This window comes from Schistocerca nitens, chromosome 10 (assembly GCF_023898315.1).
Source record: "Schistocerca nitens isolate TAMUIC-IGC-003100 chromosome 10, iqSchNite1.1, whole genome shotgun sequence".
Taxonomy (NCBI): Eukaryota; Metazoa; Arthropoda; class Insecta; order Orthoptera; family Acrididae; genus Schistocerca; species Schistocerca nitens.
The window spans coordinates 55,422,619-55,441,627 of record NC_064623.1 but is presented as its reverse complement, the minus strand read 5'-3'; the positions used below and the strand labels follow the sequence as shown (position 1 = coordinate 55,441,627).

General features: G+C 41.3%; 1 protein-coding gene across 3 annotated transcripts in view; it reads left to right on the top strand.

Moving 5' to 3' along the window:
• LOC126210097 (interference hedgehog) overlaps window positions 1-19,009 on the top strand; it is a 640,582-nt gene that overhangs the window by 63,418 nt on the left and 558,155 nt on the right. The gene's annotated exons all lie outside the window — the stretch shown is intronic.

Sequence of the window (19,009 nt, the reverse complement as noted above, 5' to 3'; positions counted from 1 at the left end):
CAATTGTTTGCTGGATGTATTCCAATATCTGTTTTCCTCCACACTTTTTTAGCACACGGGGCTCGCATTCGGGAGGACGACGGTTCAATCCCGCGTCCGGCCATCCTGATTTAGGTTTTCCCTAAATCGACCCAGGCAAATGCCGGGATGGTTCCTCTGAAAGGGCACGGCCGACTTCCTTCCCCGTCCTTCCCTAATCCAATAAGACCGATGACCTCGCTGTCTGGTCTCTTCCCCCAAACAATCCAATCCAATGTACAGTTTTTGCCGTCTACAGCTCTCTCTAGCATCGCGGAAGTTATACCCTAACGTCTTAACAGGTGTCCTATCATCCTGTACCTTCTTTTCTTGTCAGTGTTTTCCACACATTCATTTCCTCGTCGATTCTGTGCAGAACCTCCTCATTCCTTATCAGTCCACCTAATTTTCAACATTCGTCACTTGCACCGCACCTCAAATGCTTCAGTTCTCTTCTGTTCCGGCCGGCCGCGGTGGTCTAGCGGTTCTAGGCGCGCAGTCCGGAACCGCGCGACTGCTACGGTCGCAGGTTCGAATCCTGCCTCGGGCATAGATGTGTGTGATGTCCTTAGGTTAGTTACGCTTAAGTAGTTCTAAGTTCTAGGGGACTGATGACCACAGATGTTAAGTCCCATAGTGCTCAGAGCCATTTGAACCATTTCCTTCTGTTCCGGTTTTCCCATAGTCCATGTTTTACTGCCGTACAATGCTGTACTCCAGACGTACATTCTCCAAAATTATTTCCTCAAATTAAGGCCTATCTTTGATACTAGTAGACTTCTCTTGCCAGCAATGCCCTTTTTGACCGTGCTAGTCTGCTTTTGATGTCCTCCTTGCTCCGGTCATCATGGGGTATTTTGCTTCTTAGTTTCGTCTGCTTCGTGACCATCGATATTGATGTTAATTTCTCGCTGTTCTAATTTCTGGTGCTTCTCATTACTTTCGCCTTTCCTCCATTTACTCTCGGTCCATATTCTGTACCCATTAGACTGTTCATTCCATTCAGCAGGTCCTGTAACTCTCTTTCACTTTCACTCAGGATAGCAAGGTCATCAGCGTATCATATCATTGATATCATTTCACCTTGAATTTTAATCCAATTCCTGTGCCTTTCTTTTGCCGGCCGCTGTGGTCGAGCGGTTCTAGGCGCTTCAGTCCGGAACCGCACTGCTGCTACGGTCGCAGGTTCGAATCCTGCCTCGGCCATGGATATGTGTGATGTCCTTAGTTAGGTTTAAGAAGTTCTAAATCTAGGGGATTGATGACCTCAGATGTTAAGTCCCATAGTGCTTAGAGCCATTTGAACCATTTGTACCTTTCTTTTGTTTCTATCATTGCTTCTTCGATGTACAGATTCAACAGCAGGGGTAAAAGACTACACCCTTTTTAATCTGGGCACTTCGTTCTTCGTCTTCTACTCTTATTATTCCTTCTTGGCTCTTGTACATACTGTATATTACCCATCTTTCCCTATAGCATACCCCTATTTTCCTCAGAATTTCCAACATCTTGCACCATTGTACATTGTCGAGCTCTTTTTTCAGGTCGACAGACCTATGAAGGTGTCTTCATTTTTCCTAACTCTTGCTTCCATTATCAACCGCAACATCAGAATTGCCTCTCTGGTGCCTTTACGTTTCCTAAAGCCAAGCTGATTTTCATCTGACACACGCTCAGTTTTCTTCTGCATTCTTCTGTATATTACTCTTCTCAGCAACTTGGATGCACGAGCTCTTAAGGGGCTCAGGAAAGGCTCAAAATCATGAAAAGTTCAATTTTTACTTTTTTGCGTTTTCTGAATCTGCAGACTATTACCTTTTAATAGATATATAATTTATTCAATTCCGAAGACTACAACTATTTTTAAATTTTTTTTTGAAATGTGTTCTACATGGGCGTGACCCACTGTGGCGCTGTTAAACTGCTGTCGAATGGTGTTATTATTAACGTCCGTGTTCATCAGGTACATTTTAGTGATGTGAGATAAAGTATGTGTTGTGGCTAACCTGTGATGGTTCAATATATATCGCTGGTGTGATTGTCGATTGTTTCATGTTTATTTACTCTGTCGTTATCTCGAAAATATTCGTAATTAATTCTGTTTCTTGAGTCTCTGTTTTGTTGAAGTATAATAATGAGTAAAAGTAAAGTTATGAGAAATCCTCTGAAGGCTTTTAAGAAAAGGAGAAATGTTGGAAAGCCAAAGGTATTTAGAAATATGGGAATGAAGACAGGTTCTAACATGGTACGAGCGATGCTTGCTTTAGACAAGGAACGCCTTCGGGCTGCAGACAGGGCTGTAAAGAGCCTAGAAATACAAGCAAGAGTAAACAGGAGGAGGAACAAGAGGAAGCTGGAGGAGGAGTTTGCAGAGGATGAAGATAATCCATCCTATGGACCTGGAATGCACTAAAAAGTTAATCCAATCTTTGTCGCTCGATTCCCAAAACTTTTATTTTCTATACTAATTACATGTTTTCTAAGGATCTTCCAAACATATTTGTTTCAAACTTTCAGTAAATGTTACACAGTACCTTCTGCATAATTTAACACAGCCTTTTTCCAAAAAACTGTATATTTTTGAATATATAAATAAAAAATTGCAAAAAAATGTTGTGAATTTTCATTACAATTGAAAAAAAATCATCTTTAATAACTGAACTAAAATTTTGTAAAATCCCTGTGTTAAGTTGTAGCCCATATTCCAATAAATAATCTGTAAAAAGTTCAACTTCCTACCTCAAATACTTTGTAAGGAAAGATGTAATTTATAAGCGTTATTTTAACATTGCAAGTATAGGGCGTTCCGGAGCCTCTTAAGCTGATGGAGTGATAATTCTCCTCAGTGATGCAAATGCACGTGACAGGAAGCCGACGTGCCGAAACCATAAAAACTGGATTGTGAGTCAATGAAAGAAACTGATCTGGTCGGATGAGTGTTGTTCCACACTGTTTCCAAAAAAAAAAAAAAAAAAAAAAAAAAATGGCTCTGAGCACTATGGGACATAACTTCTGAGGTCATCAGTCCCCTAGAACTTAGAACTACTTAAACCTAAATAACCTAAGGACATCACACACATCCATGCCTGAGGTAGGATTCGAACCTGCGACCGTAGCGGTCGCGCGGTTCCAGACTGTAGCGCCTAGAACCGCTCGGCCACTCCGGCCGGCGCGGATGAGCAGATATGCAAGGCTAGGACCGACGATCACAACACGGGGGCGGTCGTTTTAGACACTAAAAAGGCATTTGATCGGGTCTGACATGACGGTCTTATCTACGAACTCCACTAATATGACTGACCTTATCGCTGCAGAACTGAATGTCGCAGTTGCGAATCCTGTCAGCACCAAAATAACACAAGCGGAGCCCCATAAGTAGGTAACTGTAGGTAGGGCTGGAATTCTGAATCCACTCGTCAGGGGTGTATATGTCTGTAGCAGGAAAAAGTGGTGCCGAAGCCATGAAACCTGGACTATGGAGAAGTGGAAGTCATGGCGGTCGGACGGTTCTTGTTTCATACTATTTCCATCTGGCCGAGCTAACATCCCAAGAATGAAAAACAGCGGATGTATGGTGATGGTTTGGGCAGCAATATCATCATATTCCATGGCCCCCAAGACAATTCTGCAACGTCGGATTATTGACAAGCTTTCTGTGAGCATTTTGGATGATCAGGTTCAGACAGTGGTACAATGTTTGTTCCCGAGTGGTAATGCCGTGTTGCAGAGTGACAGGGCCCATGATCAAACCGTCTATGATTGGTTTTCTGAGCATGGGCATGGATTTGCGCTACCATAGTCACGATAGCTCGGTATTTTTGAGCCTTTGGGGTCTAATTTGGAGATAAGGGTCCGTGATCGCTGCCCACCACCATGATCGTTACCCTGACGTGCGACTACTTTGTAGCATGAATGGTACAAGATTCCAGGACCAGTATTTATCCATTCCGAGACGAGTGGAAACTGTTTTGAATGCTGGAGAGTGTCCTACATCGGGCATAGTGATGTACGACGTTTCTGGTGTTTCCAGACTTTTGTCCAACTACTGTATTTAACTCATTTTGTAACGTCCCCTTAGAAAAATTAGAAATGACTGTGCTTAAACTGACACACAATATTTTTAGCGCCACGCAATCTTTCAAAAATCCCTACAAAAGAATGGCCCTGACTAACAATAACCTATACCTTTCATGAATCACTTACCTTACAAAAATCTTCGCTACGCGAACTACTGCAATACAGCGAGCGCCAATACTGCCAGCTAAATAAAAGATTCAAACTACTGAAGTCACTAACTACTGATAGGCATAGTTAGCAAATGAAAGATTTTGATAGAGAACAAACAATGTATTTACCTTAATAGTGTTGAAAAGTCATAGTATATACCAGTTCATGACATCCAGTCTTACAAATTTACTGTCTCAGATGGACACACGTCCAGATCATCCGCTCTCAAAAACTCCGCCGTCTCTCTCACCACATCCACCACTGCTGGCGGCTCACCTCCAACTGCGCAACGCTACGCGCTGTTAACAGCCAACTGCCCAACACTACAATAGGAAATATTCCAACAATGCAAACCGGCCACAGACTGCACACAGCACAGCCAGTGACTATCATACAGAGCGCTACGTGGCGTTACCAACATAAAAACCTAAAGAGCCTACTTACATAGCCCCCATGCTCCCCACAAAAAATTTTAAAAATTGTTTTGGGCACTGGCCAATACATATTTGAAAAAAAATTTTCATAATTACAATAACAAATATATCAAATCCACACACTTATTGACACGCTGTTGGTCAAAAGCGAAGATTTTCTCACAGTCCATAAAGACAGTCCTGATCATTCATCACAGTTGTAATTACAATTTTTTTTTCTCAAAGTCTGAGCAGTAAAAGAAAATGCACACGGAAGTAGTGGATTTCCATGCAGTCTTGAAGAAATAGTGTTGTCCTTCCAACGGAAAGACAGTGCTGTCTCTTGACATGCAGACAGGTAATGGGCCACAACAGTGCGTACCCACAATAGAGTCAGTCGAAGTTTTGAAGAATATTTGTAGGTAGGTCATCACAGATCAGACCCACTGTAGTCCTTGTAAAGTTCTCTAAGGGGACGTTACAATTTGTAAAGTAATCATTCGTCTGAAGCCGTTTTGTACATGAGAGTTGGCTCCATCACAGAATCGGAGTTGGCGGTGTGCGGGTGTTACTGGTGAACTGTTAATTTTCCAGCTTATCCGAGCCTGAAGACGCATTCCGCTGGAACGCGGATCCGGTACGAACAGTTCCGCTACAGACAGCAGCCACCAGGATACTGGGGCCCATGCCGACGGGTCACGACAAGGAGCGGACGCAGGGTTCGGTCAGCCTTGAACCCAACCTCGGCGCATCCTCTCCCTCGCAAACCGTCTGGTCTCTCTCTCTCTATCTCTCTCTCTCTCTCTCTCTCTCTGCCGCTTCCTCTTTCTGACATTCTATCCTCATGGCTGGCAACATTACACTAGTACATTATATCACAAACACATCTTCTTCAAGGCAATGTCCTGACTCATCACCGCCCAGCCCAAACTGTTGAAGACAGAAACTTCACATTTGGAGAAGGTGTGGATCTTATACTGTAGGCGCCGTTTAAGATGGGATTTATCGAAATTCCAATCCTAAGGGAGTAAAATATGAGATGAAGGCAATTATGAAGCTAGACCAACGAAAATTGGTATCTGCTTTCTCTGTCAGAAATAAAGAAACATGTGTTTCAGTCTTTGGAGAAATTAACTCCTATGATGGTGAAATAAAGGGTGAAATCTTTTTAACAAAATAAATCATTATTAAAGAACTACTACAGTATTTTTAAAGCCACCTCTATGAAAACTGGTATTGCGCTTCTCAGTTACAAATAAAAGAATACGTGTTACGCGGTTTTTCTAAATTCGATCTCTATGTGGGTAAAATAAGCAGTGAAAGTTTTCATTGTAATAGTTCATTATGCAAGTACCGGGTGATCAAAAAGTCAGTATAAATTTGAAAACAAGAAAATGTCCGACAGATGGCGCTGTACAGCAAAACGTCAGTGACTGCGCATGACAATCGTGTATAAAAGGAGCTGTAATGAGAGAGAGAGAGAAGCTGTATTATCAGAATGGGGAATGTGCTAGTTCAGCGTTACGATGTTTATGCAGGATGGCGCTCCACCGCATATTGCTAGACGCGTCAAAGATCTCTTGCGCGCGTCCTTTGGTCATGATCGTGTGCTCAGCCGCCCCTTTCGTCATGCTTGGCCTCCCAGGTCCCCAGACCTCAGTCCGTGCGATTATTGGCTTTGGGGTTACCTGATCGACCGACATCTCTAGGGATGCTGAAATACAACATCCGACGCCAATGCCTCACCATAACTCCGGACATGCTTTACAGTGCTGTTCACAACATTATTCCTCGACTACAGCTATTGTTGAGGAATGATGGTGGACGTATTGAGCATTTCCTGTAAAGAACATCATCTTTGCTTTGTCTTACTTTGTTATGCTAATTATTGCTATTCTGATCAGATGAAGCGTCATCTGTCCGACAGTTTTTGAACTTTTGTATTTTTTTTTTTTTTTTGTTCTAACAAAACCCCATGTCATTCCAAACATGTGTGTCAGTTTGGACCTCTCTATCTACATTATTGCGTGATTTATTCAGTTTTCAAATTTATACTGACTTTTTGATCACCTGGCATGTTTGCAGCTAAATCTACGAAAATATTTTTGTTGCTTCTCTGTCAGAAATAAAACATACGCAGTCACTCTTTTTGCTAATTTGACCCCTAAGGAGGTGAAATAAAGGATGAAATGTTTTATGAAAGTATTCTATTGCGAAAGAATTATTAAAGCTAAATCTTTGAAAATAGATGTTTGGCTTCTCGGTTAGAGATGAAAAATACGTGTTTCATTGTTTACTGGAAATTCAACCCCTTAGGAGGTGAAACAGGATCAGACTAATTCACTGAGTCATCGTCGGCCAAACCTGAAGTTTGGAGAGGGTCTGGGTCTTATACCGTAAGCATCTTTTAAGAAGGGATTGTCCGAAATTCCACTCCTAAGGCGGTGAAAAGGGGGATGAAAAGCTTTCTGAAAGTATGCCGCTATTAAGGGAATTTTGAACCTAGAACTACGAAACCTGGTGCTGTGTCTAATTCACGATAAATCATACAAATTGTCAACAGGTGTCCGAACGATCGTGTTGTGCATTGGAGATGGCATTAGGTCAACGGGAAACCACACTAACGATGACATCAGAGCACCTACCAACAGAGTGGTGTTTGCAGGATGGCTCCACATCCACAACAGCCGTGTACACAGTCACAGACGGTGCAGTATGGCACAGAGAAGACCCCTACCAGATTCTCTGCAGTGGAGGGCCATAAGAAGAATGGAAGCAGGACAGTTGTAAACCGATGCGGCCCGATGGCTTAATGTGATTCGTTCTGTTTCGCAGCTGTGGCGGCAGTTTACAGTGGCCGAAACTGTATCCCAGAGACCAGAACAGGGCCGACCATATGTGACATGAAAAAGAGAGAACCTTTATTTGGCTGTAATGGGACGACGGTACCGCCTTGGTACTGCACGGCAACTGGCATCTGACCTCGCGGTATCCACTGGACGTGTTGTATCGAGGCAAACGGTTCAGAGAAGGCTTCGACAGAGAGGCCTTTGAAACATCCTCTTAGAAAAATTAATAAATTACTGTGCTGATAAACCTCTTACGTTATTTGATTTTCAAACAGCTGAGCAAAACTGAACGTACTCAAACATTTCTCTCTTTAATTATTCTGATCAGCACTAAACTGACACACAATATTTTTAGCGCAACGCAATCTGACTTTCAATAATTCCTACAAAAGAATGGCCCTGACTAACAATAACCTGTACCTTTCATGGATCACTTACCTCACAAAAATTTTCATTACTCGAACTACAGCAATACAGCGAGCGCCAGTACTGCCAGCTAAATAAAAGATTCCAACTACGGAAGGCACTAACTACTGATAGGCATAGTTAGCAAATGAAAGATTTAGTTTGAGAACAAGCATTATATATATATATATATATATATATATATATATATATATATATATATATATATATATATATATATATATATATATATGGTGTTACAAAAAGGTACGGCCAAACTTTCGGGAAACATTCCTCACACACAAAGAAAGAAAATATGTTATGTGGACATGTGTCCGGAAACACTCACTTTCCATGTTAGAGCTCATTTTATTACTTCTCTTCCAATCATATTAATCATGGAATGGAAACACACAGCAACAGAACGTACCAACGTGACTTCAAACACTTCGTTACAGGAAATGTTCAAAATGTCCCCCGTTAGCGAGGATACATGCATCCACCCTCCGTCGCATGGAATCCCTGATGCGCTGATGCAGCCCTGGAGAACGGCGTATTGTATCACAGCCGTCCACAACACGAGCACGAAGTCTCTACATTTGGTACCGGGGTTGCGTAGACAAGAGCTTTCAAATGCCCCCGTAAATGAAAGTCAAGAGGGTTGAGGTCAGGAGAGCGTGGAGGCCATGGAATTGGTCCGGCTGTACCAATCCATCGGTCACCGAATCTGTTGTTGAGAAGCGTACGAACACTTCGACTGAAATGTGCAGGAGCTCCATCGTGCATGAACCACATATTGTGTCGTACTTGTAAAGGCACATGTTCTAGGAGCACAGGTACAGTATCCCGTATGGAATCATGATAACGTGCTCCATTGAGCGTAGGTGGAAGAACTAAAATGAGCTCTAACATGGAAATTAAGCGTTTCCGGACACATGTCCACAAAACATCTTTTCTTTATTTGTGTGTGAGGAATGTTTCCTGAAAGTTTGGCCGTACCTTTTTGTAACACGTTCATGAATCCAATATTACAAATTTACTCTTTCTGATGGACACACGTCCGGATCGTCCTCTCTCAAAATTCTGCCATCTCTCCCCCCACATCCACCACTGCTGGCGGCTCACCTCCAACTGCGCAACGCTACGCGCTGTTCACATCCAACTGCCCAACACTGCAATAGCAAATATTCCAACAATGCAAACCAGCCACAGACTTCACATAGCACAGACAGTGATTTTCATGTAGAGCGCTACGTGGCGTTATCAACATAAAAACCTAAACAGCCTACTTACACCTTTATTGTCGGAGAGCTGCTGTATGTGTCCCTCTGACGCGTCTTCACAGAAGGGAACGTCTACAGTGGAGCAGTCAACATGCCATCTGGACAGTCGAACAGTGGGCTAATGTTCTTTTCACAGATGAGTCCCGATTTGACCTGGAGAGTGGTTCTGGGCGGATGCGCATATGAAGGGAATGTGGAATACGACTTCGAGAACCGACCATTGTGGAAAGAGACCGATAACGAGGAGGATCGCTTATGGTGTGGGCAGGGATTATGTTGATCACTCGAACTTCTCTTCGTGACATAGTACGGGCGAATCAGAAAGGTTTAACTGCTGTCAGGTATCGTGACGAAGTGTTGGGACCTCATGTACAGCTGTTGCGAGGTGGCATGCGCCTAGACTTCGTACTGATGGACGATAATGCTCGACCTCATAGAGCGCGAGTGGTTGATATTTTGTTGGGAAAAGAAGATATTCACGCACGGCGTGGCCTTCATGCCCTCCCGATTTGAATCCCATAGAGCATGTCTGGGATGCACTAGGGAGATGGGCTGCATCCAAGTCAGTATGCACCAACCACTCTACAATACTTGCGAGCTGCCCCGCAGGAAGAAATGGCGTTATTGCCTCTACATCTACATCTACATCCATACTCCACAAGCCACCTGACGGTGTGTGGCGGAGGGCAACTTGAGTACCTCTATCGGTTCTCCTTTCTATTCCAGTCTCGTATAGTTCGTGGAAACAAGGATTGTCGGTATGCCTCTGTGTTGGCTCTAATCCCTCTGGTTTTATTGTCATAGTCTCTTCGCGAGATATACGTAGGAGGGAGCAATATACTGCTTCACTCCTCGGTGAAGGTATGTCCTTGAAAATTAAAAAAAAGCCCGTACCGAGCTACTGAGCGTCTCTCCTGCAGAGTCTTCCACTGGAGTTTATCTATCATCTCCGTAACGCTTTCGCGATTACTAAATGATCCTGTAGCGAAGCGCGCTGCTCTCCGTTGGATCTTCTCTATCTCTTCTGTCAACCGTATCTGATACGTATCAGGTGAGCAGTATTCAAACAGTGGGCGAACAAGTGTACTGTAACCTACTTTCTTTGTTTTCGGCTTGCATTTCCTTAGGATTCTTCCACTGACTCTCAGTCTGGCATCTGCTTTACCGACGATCAACTTTATATGATCATTCCATTTTAAATCGCTCCTAATGCGTACTCCCAGATATTTTATGGAATTAACTGCTTCCAGTTGCTGACCTGCTATATTGTAGCTAAATGATATCGGATCTTTCTTTTTATGTATTCGCAGCACATTACACTTGCCTACATTGAGGTTCAATTGCCATTCCCTGTACCATGCGCCAATTCACTGCAGATCCTCCTGCATTTCAGTACAATTTTCCATTGTTACAACCTCTCGATATACCACAGCATCATCCGCTAAAAGCCCCAGTGTACTTCCGATGTGATCCACAAGGTCACTTATGTATATTGTGAATAGCAACGCTCCTACGACACTCCCCTGCGGCACACCTGAAATCACTCTTACTTCGGAAGACTTCTCTCCATTGAGAATGACATGCTACGTTCTGTTATCTAGGAACTCTTCAACATTCTAGGAACTCTTCATAACGTTGATGACATCATTCACAGCATGTCCCGTCGTTGTCATGCTTATATTGCTGCCAGAGGTGGTCACTCGCCATGTTGTTGTTGTGGTCTTCAGTCCTGAGATTGGTTTGATGCAGATCTCCGTGCTACTCTATCCTGTGCAAGTTTTTTCATCTCCCAGTACCTACTGCAACCTACATCCTTCTGAATCTGTTTAGAGTATTCATCTCTTGGTCTCCCTCTACGATTTTTACCCTCCACGCTGCCCTCCAGTACTAAATTGGTGATCCCTTGATGCCTCAGAATATGTCCTACCAACCGATACCTTCTCCTAGTCAAGTAGTTCCACAATTTTCTCTTCTCCCCAATTCTATTTAGTACCTCCTCATTAGTTATGTGATCTACCCATCTAATCTTCAGCATTCTTCTGTAGCACCACATTTCGAAATTCTCTTCTTGTCTAAACTATTTATCGTCCACGTTTCACTTCCATATATGGCGACACTCCATACAATCCTTTCAGAAACGATTTCCTGACACTTAAATCTATACTCGATGTTAAGAAATTTCTCTCCTTCAGAAACTCTTTCCTTGCCATTGCCAGTCTACTTTTTATATCCTCTCTACTTCGACCATCATCAGTTATTTTGCTCCCCAAATAGCAAAACTCATTTACGACTTTAAGCGTCTCATTTCCTAATCTAATTCCCTCAGCATCACCCGATTTAATTCGACTACATTCCATTATCCTCATTTTACTCTTGTTGATGTTTATCTTAGACACTGTCCATTCCGTTCAGCTGCTCTTCCAGGTCCTTTGCTGTCTCTGACAGAATTACAATGTCATCGGCGAACCTCAAAGTTTTTATTTCTTCTCCATGGATTTTAATTATAACTCCAAATTTTTCTTTTTTCACACGCCATAGTGTGCACATTAACCAGTTGTCGGAATATGTGTGCAAATCTGTTAATTTGGAAGAAACGAAGAACGCTTTCGTCTACTGTTATGCATGATGCAATTGTTTACGTTCTGTGTTCTTTCTACTTTGATGTCGGCTGTTTTATACAGTTTTGTTGCAAAATAGACGCATCCTTGCAAAACTTCCGTTTGTTGCTTTAATTTTGGTCATCAGTCTATATTTAGAGACAAAAACGGATAAAGATAAATGCAGTACAAAGTGATTACAGTGGAAATAGTTGTATGAAAATATAAAGATGAGCCGGCCGCGGTGGCCGAGCGGTTCTAGGCGTTTCAGTCTGGAACCGCGCGACTGCTACGGTCACAGGTTCGAATCCTGCCTCGGGCATGGATGTGTGTGATGTCCTTAGGTTAGTTATGTTTAAGTAGTTCGAAGTTCTAGGGGATGTTAAGTCCCGTAGTGCTCAGAGCCATTTGAACCATTTTTTATGATGATGAACCATGGGTTGACTGATGATCTCAGATGTTAAGTCCCATAGTGCTCAGAGCCATTTGAGCCATGGATTACGTATACTAGTAATGTCGAGGACAACCTACAAGTTTTATAAAGTAATGAAACAGTTTGCCGCGCAGCGTTAGCCGAGCGGTCTAAGGCGATGCATTCATGTACTATCCGGCTGGTCCCGGCGGAGGTTTGAGTGTGGGTGTGTGTCTGTGCTTAGGATAATTTAGGTTAAGTAGTGTGTAAGCTTAGGGACGACCTTAGCAGTTAAGTCTCATAAGATTTCACTCACAATTGAAAATTAGTTTAAGAAAGAGGGTGAAGGATACAGCCTGTATGAAGACGATATCAGAAGAACATTGGAAACATATTACAAGGGCTTACGGTAGAGTGAAAAACAGGAAGTACCACTAGAAAATGTCACGTACGAAGCTTACTCGGATGATCAACGTCAGCGAAACCTAATCTGGAGCGTCCGTGTCAGCTGCCAGCAGTCAGCGGGCGCTGAAACCACAGACTGAGCAAGTCTCTCGCGTGTCGCGGTCGCCAAAGGAAACGATACTGTGGGTGCTCATTTTTGTACTGGGTTGGTTACGAACCTAGTCAGCTGTATAGGGAGATATGCGCCACCCTGAAATATGACTTCATTGCCGAAAGTACAACCACACTGAGCTCTTTAGGTCACCGTACACGGCCACGCGGAAGGACAGATGCAGGGCAACATTGCGAAAAAATACGAATTTTTTAATTGCGTAATTTATTAGATGGATTCTTCAAGAGTAAAATCGGAAAGTTTCATAATCGAATTCTGGCTAGAAATACGTTTTAAAAAGCTTCCTTGGGTGGTCTGCGCCTGCCACACCTCGTCTTTCTATGCTGTGATCCACACCTTCTCTTAGTTTAAGCTTTTTTGGCTTAAATTTCCGTTCACACTATCGAAACGAACTGCAGATGACTCTAGAAGGCTGTGAGAAAGATTATCTTTGCTTGTTCCTTTGTTTATAACGTAGTTTCTTTGAATAGAATGTGTTACAAACGTATTTCAGCTTTAAGGTTTGTATACATCAATCTGTTTTGGTCGAAATGGGTCGTAACAGTAGACGCATATTCAAGAAAGTGAGTAAATGTCGAATTTCACGTGTAAAATGTACACGACATTTAAATAACAGCATCATCAAAGTTTGTCGTAAACATAATGAACACGGTTACACAGTGTCATCTGTCTCGTCTTATACTAACTATGGCTTCGTGAGATACAATGATAAGCCGAAACATTGTGACCAGTGCACACCGTGAGACTGAATCTCACCTGTTGGCGCCCACCATGTCAGACGTGCAAGACCATACCCACAGCACAAGACTGTTAATCCATTAATCATTAACTAACGAAGTTAACTTTCCGAGTAATGGATTAACTTTAACGGATTAACTTTTAATTCTAGAGAATGTCGACGGACTCTTTAACTTTATGACAAAAATGACACCGCACCGCGCGCGGAAATCACGTTCTGACAAGTTCGGGCCGTGAAAGAGTGTGGCTACACCGGGGTGCGGGCTGTTGACGTAAACAATCAAGTGCAAGTGAGAATAACCGAGTATTGGCTGTTTATTTTCGTTTGTTTATACAGTACGCATAGACAGTGGTTCCCATATCCTGTGAGTAATTACCCCCTGAAGGGTAAAATGAAATTTTTCGAGTGGCAAGAACTAAACGATTTGATTCTGTTCAGTAATGCAATTAAATTATTTTCAAAAGATCACTTCCATTATCTCGAAGGCTCTTATATTGATTATATAAGTTATCAATAATTACTTTTTCTCAATTAGTAGCATTAATCCAGTGAAGGTTACAGGTTCCTCACGTACTTCACCCACTTCACCAATATGTTGTGCTTTCTCCCGTACATCGCTGATGATGAAAGTGAGACATATACGCAACAAATGCTAAATATCTCAAGAAAATGTCTTCTCCAAGTTGTAGATAGTACCTGCAGTCGTCCAGAAATTGTTTAATTGTCGGCTTCGAAACACGGATTAATTGACAGTAGGACACAGCATTAACTACATCAGGCTGTACGCAGTATTATTATTATTATTATTTCTATACTTTCTCAGACGTTAAGTCTGGTTGAGAATGGAAAGTGACGCGGACCTTGATCAAGCGTCACTTCCTATTAACTGTACGGTATGTGTTATATTGCATTTAGGAACTTTCGGGTAATTGAACATGTATCAATAATTACGGATTTCTGTAGTTGTATATATGTGTTTGGATGTAGCTGTATTGCATTGATGTACTGGTGGATATTGTGTGGTATGACTCCTGTAGTTGATACTATAATTGGTATGATGTCAACTTTATCCTGATGCCACGTGTCTTTGACTTCCTCAGCCAGTTGGATGTATTTTTCAATTTTTTCTCCTGTTTTCTTTTGTATATTTGTTGTATTGGGTATGGATATTTCGATTAGTGGTGTTAATTTCTTCTTTTTATTGGTGAGTATGATGTCAGGTTTGTTATGTGGCGTTGTTTTATCTGTTATAATGGTTCTGTTCCAGTATAATTTGTATTCATCATTCTCCAGTACATTTTGTGGTGCATACTTGTATGTAGGAACTTGTTGTTTTAAAAGTTTATGTTGTAAGGCAAGCTGTTGATGTATTATTTTTGCGACATTGTCATGTGTTCTGGGGTATTCTGTATTTGCTACTATTGTACATCCGCTTGTGATGTGATCTACTGTTTCTATTTGTTGTTTACAAAGTCTGCATTTATCTGTTGTGGTATTGGGATCTTTAATAATATGCTTGCTGTAATACCTGGTGTTTATTGTTTGATCCTGTATTGCAATCATGAATCCTTCTGTCTCACTGTATATATTGCCTTTTCTTAGCCATGTGTTGGATGCGTCTTGATCGATGTGTGGCTGTGTTAGATGATACGGGTGCTTGCCATGAAGTGTTTTCTTTTTCCAATTTACTTTCTTCGTATCTGTTGATGTTATGTGGTCTAAAGGGTTGTAGAGGTGGTTATGAAATTGTAGTGGTGTAGCCGATGTATTTATATGAGTGATTGCTTTGTGTATTTTGCTAGTTTCTCCTCGTTCTAGAAAGAATTTTCTTAAATTGTCTACCTGTCCATAATGTAGGTTTTTTATATCGATGAATCCCCTTCCTCCTTCCTTTCTGCTTAATGTGAATCTTTCTGTTGCTGAGTGTATGTGATGTATTCTATATTTATGGCATTGTGATCGTGTAAGTGTATTGAGTGCTTCTAGGTCTGTGTTACTCCATTTCACTACTCCAAATGAGTAGGTCAATATTGGTATGGCATAAGTATTTATAGCTTTGGTCTTGTTTCTTGCTGTCAATTCTGTTTTCAGTATTTTTGTTAGTCTTTGTCTATATTTTTCTTTTAGTTCTTCTTTAATATTTGTATTATCTATTCCTATTTTTTGTCTGTATCCTAGATATTTATAGGCATCCGTTTTTTCCATCGCTTCTATGCAGTCGCTGTGGTTATCCAATATGTAATCTTCTTGTTTAGTGTGTTTTCCCTTGACTATGCTATTTTTCTTACATTTGTCTGTTCCAAAAGCCATACTTATATCATTGCTGAATACTTCTGTTATCTTTAGTAATTGGTTGAGTTGTTGATTTGTTGCTGCCAGTAGTTTTAGATCATCCATGTATAGCAAATGTGTGATTTTGTGTGGGTATGTTCCAGTAATATTGTATCCATAATTTGTATTATTTAGCATGTTGGATAGTGGGTTCAGAGCAAGGCAGAACCAGAAAGGACTTAATGAGTCTCCGTGATATATTCCACGCTTAATCTGTATTGGCTGTGATGTGATATTATTTGAATTTGTTTGGATATTAAGTGTGGTTTTCCAATTTTTCATTACTATGTTTAGGAACTGTATCAATTTAGGATCTACTTTGTATATTTCCAGTATTTGTAGTAACCATGAGTGGGGTACACTATCAAAAGCTTTTTGGTAATCAATGTATGCGTAGTGTAGCGACCTTTGTTTAGTTTTAGCTTGATATGTCACCTCTGCATCTATTATCAGTTGCTCTTTACATCCTCGTGCTCCTTTGCAACAGCCTTTTTGTTCTTCATTTATAATTTTGTTCTGTGTTGTATGTGTCATTAATTTCTGTTTAATGACTGAAGTTAATATTTTGTATATTGTTGGTAGGCATGTTATGGGGCGATATTTAGCTGGGTTCGCTGTGTCTGCTTGATCTTTAGGTTTCAGATAAGTTATTCCATGTGTAAGTGTATCAGGGAATGTGTATGGGTCTGCAATGTAACTGTTAAATAATTTAGTTAGATGTGAATGTGTTGAGGTGAACTTCTTTAACCAGAAATTTGCTATTTTATCATTTCCAGCGGCTTTCCAATTGTGAGTAGAATTAATTGCTTGGGTGACTTCATGTTGCAAAATTATCACTTCAGGCATTTGTGGTATCATCTTGTATGTGTCTGTTTCTGCTTGTATCCACCGTGCATGTCTGTTATGTTGTACCGGGTTAGACCATATGTTGCTCCAGAAGTGTTCCATGTCTGTTATGTTTGGTGGATTGTTTATTTTAATGTGTGTGTTATCTATTGTCTTGTAAAATTTCTTTTGGTTTGTGTTGAATGTTTGGTTTTGTTTCCTTCTATTTTCACTTTTTTTGTATCTTCTGAGTCGTTTGGCTAATGCTTGTAATTTCTGCTTCTTTTCGTCTAATTGCTCTGTTATTATTATTATTATTATTATTATTAGACAAATTAGATAGTCTGGAGTCGTCCAATTTGTGTCAGTTGACAAATAAGGAGTAAAGCAATCAGGTGATTCACAAACATTAAGTATAGCGCACACACATGAACTTGTTTGATTTGAAATGGGTTTGCAGTCTACAGGTCAAGCAAGTGCCGCAATGGAGAGGAGTAATGCAAAAGTAGTCTGATTTGTAGCAGGTGTCTACCCTCACTGTGGACTGTTTTAATGTGGGGGTGGAAGGGGGGAGGGGGAACAGACGACAGGAGGGGGGGGGGGGATACAACCTAATGTCCGAGTGCACTCAGGGGCAGTGGTGTAAGGAAGGTTGGGAACCGCCATAGGCACTATTTTTTTTCTAGCGGATTGACTGTAGGAACGTAATTATGGGATGATTCTAGCTCTAACAAGAATCTAAAAGAAAAGAAAATTAAAGCCCAGATCCAGTCAAAATTTGGCTGGCCATGAAATCAAAAGACTCATTCAAGGATGCGGTATTTTCTGGAAAATAGGGTTATTAATTCATTTAACTTTTTCGGTGTATTCCGTCACTCCTATCTGGTAAGGATCCCACGCCGCATAGCAGCACTCCAAAAGAGGACGGACAAGCGTAGTGTAGATCTTTAGTAAATCTGTTGTATTTTCTACGTGCTCTGCCAATAAAACACAGTCTTTGATTTGCCTTCCCCGTAACATTTTCTATGTGTTCTTTCCAAATTAAGTTGTTCATAACTGTAATTCCTAGATTTATAGTTGAATTTACGTCCTTTAGATTTGACTGATTCGTCGTGTAACCTAAGTTTCACGGATGACTTCATACTTTTCATTATTTAGGGCCAATTTTCAATTTCTGCACCATACAGGTATCCTATCCAAATCGTTTTGCGATTTGTTTTGATCTTCTGATCACTACTATTCGATGAACGACAGCATCATCTGCAAGCAACCTAAGACGCCTGCTCTGATTGTTTCCTAAATCGTTTATATAGATAAAGAACAGCAAATGGCTTATAACTACCTTGGGGAACCCCAGAAATCACTTCTGATTTCTACAAACCGTGACCTCTCTGACAGGGAATTTACGAATCCAGTCACGTAACTGAGACGATATTCCATTAAGCACACAATTTCGCTACGAGCCGTTATGTGGAACAGTGTCAAAAGTCTTTTGGAAATCTAGAAATACGGAATCAATTTGAAATCCCTTGTCAATAGCACTCAACATTTCGTGTGAGTGAACATCTACCTGTGTTTCACGTGTCAGGTAATCCATAATGTTCGGACACATTATATGTTCCAAAATCCTTCTGCATATCGAGGCTAATGATATGGGCCTCTAATTCAGTGGCTTTCTTGGGCATTGATGTGACACGTGCTAATTTATAGTCTTTGGCTGCCGATCTTTCGTCAAGCGAGCGGTTGTTTATGGTTCAAATGGCTCTGAGCACTATGGGACTCAACTTCTGAGGTCGTCAGTCCCCTAGAACTACTTAAACCTAACTAATCTAAGGACATCACACACATCCATGCCCGAGGCAGGATTCGAACCTGCGACCGTAGCGGTCTTACTGTCTCAGTAAGTATTTGTATTTATTTTTATTTGCTACTGAACAAGAAAAATATACTGTTAAGAAGCGCTTGTTTCTGGCGTTAGCTGCTGCAAGAGTATCCGAAGATGAAGGAACCAGTTCGTGGCATTCGCTTCAGAACTGTTCCAGAGATTCGACAGGCAGTAGACCGCTCCATTCGCACCATCAACAGAACAGGCTCTGCTAACGGTATACTACGCCTTCCACATCGCTGGCAACGGGTTCTACAAAACGCTTTGACTACTTTGAAGGACAGTAAAGGGTGCAAACATGTAACACTTTTGTATCGGTTGTGAATAAATAGTTGCCACTATTTAAGTTCCAACCCTTGTACGAGGGGCGTTTGGAAAGTCCGTGCAAAAATAAAAACTACTTACGTGTTGGGGGTAAAACTTTTTTTTATTTTTCGACATAGTCTCC